Below are 3,452 nucleotides of genomic sequence, written 5' to 3' on the forward strand. Positions count from 1 at the left end.
TTGTGAGGAAGGACAGAGAGGGAAAAACACTGAATCCATCAAGGCTCCTGCTTGTTTCTCAGCCCTCGAGGGAGAAGTCAGGATGATTTACTGGGAGGGTGGGGAAATGCTGGAACAGACTGTCCAGAGAAGCTGTGGCTGCCCCGTCCCTGGAAGTGTCCAGGGCCAGGTTGGACAGGGCTTGGAGCAACCTGGGATGGTGGAAGGTGTGCCTGTCCATGGCTGGGTGTGGCACTGGATGAGCATAAACTTTGTTTCCAATACAAACCACCTTGGGATTCTGTGGTTCTGCAAAACAGGGCCTCGATTTTCTCCTGCAAAGCCCAGCAAAGCACCACATTTTCACACCATGTGGGGCTTTTGCTCTGTTATAAATCAAACCAGAGCCATCCTTTCTCCCACTTCATTTTTTTCCAGCTCGCTCAGATCACTGGGAATCAGAGGAGCTTCTTCTTCTGATGGTGTTCAGGCTTGCCTGCTGCTTTGAGTCCCTGCAAAGAAATCTTCTCCTGGTTTCTGCATCCCCTTCCCTTTGCTCTCCCCATCCTTGGAGGTGCAAACCCGTGTCCTACAGCCAGCACCGGCACAGGACAGGTTCCCTGGCACAGTGAGGGCCCTGTCCCTGCCCCAGCACCCCTGCCCTGGGGATGCTGCTGCCTACAGCCCTCGGGGAGCTCTGGCTCCGGGCCGGGGAGCAGCGGGATGCAGGCACCAGCACGGGCTGGCAGACGAGGGAGTAGCTGAAGGGAGAAGAATTTTCACTTCATATTTTATGCAAAACTGACACTTTCAGCCCGAGAAGAACGCTGTGCCCGCCCCTCCCGCCCAGCACAGGCAGGATCCATCCCGGAGGGAGCGAGCAGAGGTCCCTGATCCCATCCCGAGCTCCGGACAGGGAGAGCCGCTCGCCCCTGCCCTGCTCCCGTGCCCAGCCCGGCTGGCTGTGCCGCAGCTGCCAGAACAATGGGAGCAATCCCAAGAACCAATCCCCCCCTTTCCCGGGAATGCTGCGGGCTCCTGGCAGCTCCTCCGCACACAATTAGCATTTCTCGTCAGGCGGGGGAGCACAGATTGCGCGCTCTGCCGAGTGTTTTGCACAACAGACCGAGCCCAATATGGCCCTGCTGGACCCTCAGCTAAAAGCGACTTTGCGGCAGGACAGAGCCAGCACGGCCCCTCCTGATCACGGCCCCAAAGCGCCCAAGGAAGGGCTGAGAGCAGGGAGGGCACTGCCCAGCTTTGTATTGAGGCAGGGACTCGCCTTTTTCTTCTCCAAGGAAAGAAGAGGTGGATATTGGTGGGTCCAGGCTTGGAATAAGGGATGGGAGTACCAGGGAGCTCAGGGATCAGGGACACACAGAGCTATGGGATGGTTAGGATGGGAAGGAACCTTGAATCCCATCCAATCCCACCCCTGGGACACCTTCCACTATCCCAGGTTGTTCCAAGCCCTGACCAGCCTGGCCTTGGACAATATCAGGGATGGGACAGCCAGAGCTTCTGTGGGCAACCTGTCCCAGCACCTCCCCTCCCTCACAGGGAATAAATCCTTTCTAATACCCCATCCAAATATCTCCTCCTTTAGTTTAAAGCCATTCCAGTATATCTAGGGGTTCACAGTGGGTGATGCACCCTTTCCAGGCTGGGAGAGGATGGATCTCCACAGGCTGACCCTGCCTGTGATCCTCCTGCTCCTCAGCTGCCAATGCCAGGGGATCTGTGCTGATCCTGCTGCCAATGCCAGCCCACAAGGGTCACACGTGCCAGTGATACTTTGGCAGCTCAGCTGGTGCCTGGTCACTTGTTAAAACACTACAAACCAAGCTCACACTGCAGCTCAAAGTGCCACTTGGAAGGATCCCCAAAGCTGTATCTGTCCAGGGAGCTGGATTGGTAAATCCAGGGAATGCCAGACTCACATCCCATTAAAGCCAGCCCAGCCCATGGACAGTAGCGCTCTGTGATTAATTGCTGTGCTTAAAACTCCTATTTATAGACACACTGCAAGTGCTGTGCCAGGGATAGCAGAGCCAGAGGCTCCTCCTCCAGCAGCTCCCAGGGCTCAGCAGCTGATCCACAGCCTCAGGCTCCCGGGATGTGGAGCAGCTCAGCTCCTTACCCAGCCAGAGCTTCCCTGCCCTCCTCATCCTGCTCACCCATGGTCCATGGGAATCCCAGTGGCCTCCCTGATCTCACTGGTGATGCTGTGGATGTGATTGGATGCTGTGGATGTGGATGGATGCTGTGGATGTGGTTGGATGCTGCTGGATCTCACAGGACCTGAAGGCACTGGTGCTCCTTGGCCTCACATCACCCCAGAGCCAGCACTGGAGTCCAGAAGTCTTTGGTTCCCTGGGAGGCTCCAGGCCTTGCCCCAGGCTTCCCTGGGCTTTGCCTGAGCTGCTGCTTGGGAAACGAGCTGTTGGAGATCCAGATTTCAGCCAGCAGCTGGGAGAACTGGTTGGGAAGGACATTTTTGGGTAAGGATGCTCTGCGTCCAACAGGTTCCTACCCTACAAACAGTTCTCTTTACCCTACAGTTTTCTTTAAACAGGAAATCCATTTCATCCTGCTTTTATTTTCACAACAGCCCCAGCTCTTATCAACTGTACTCTTATCAACTCAGTACTGAGGTACTGAACAGGGAGGGTTCAGGGATATTGCTGCCACCAGCATCCCACTGCTCAGAGCATTCTGCTGCTGAGAGCATCCCACTGACCCCAGCATCCTACTGACAGGAGCATCCACTGCCTAGAACATCCCACTGACCACAGCAGTCTCATGACAGGAGCATCCTACTGATCACAGCATTCCACTGCCCAGAACATCCCACTGACAGGAGCATCCCACTGCCATGAGGATCCTCCATCCCCTCTTTGCCTATCCCCCTCTTCCAGCCCCAGTTTGGGGAAAGGCTGGTGGTGGGGAGGGCAGTGGTGGCTCCTTGACCACATGGAGCAATCCATGGCAGCCCCATCCAGCTGTGGATGTGTCCTCCGCCAGGAGCCTCCCAGTCCTTCCCTGGGCAGCCACAGCTCTCCTGTCTGGGGGCTCCTGAGCTGCATTCCCACCGTGTGGGGTTGTGGTGGGGAAATATCCTGAGTTTGTGCTGTTTGGGCTGTGAACGTGTCTGGTGGGGAATGATCCCCCCCGTCCACACTCACACACACAGGGGGAGCCAGGGGGAGGGAGCATTTCCACATGGACACAAAACAATCCCTATTTGTCTCCAAGACAGACCCCACCATTGGGTTTCCTGGGGTCACGCAGCTGCAGGAACATGTGGAAAAGAAATGTCTCTCTGCTCAGCACTGGACATTGGTGTAATTCAATCTATTGCTCCCATGTGCAAGAAATCCACCAAAGTGGCCCCATTCCAAATGGCAGGAAATGCACAGTGTCAGAGACAGAGGCAAATCTTCTCCCAATCCAGGGCTTTATTTTATTTTAAT

Source organism: Melozone crissalis, unplaced genomic scaffold, assembly GCF_028551555.1.
Source record: "Melozone crissalis strain CALT ecotype California unplaced genomic scaffold, PUWL_Pcris_2 ptg000068l_1, whole genome shotgun sequence".
NCBI lineage: Eukaryota > Metazoa > Chordata > Aves > Passeriformes > Passerellidae > Melozone > Melozone crissalis.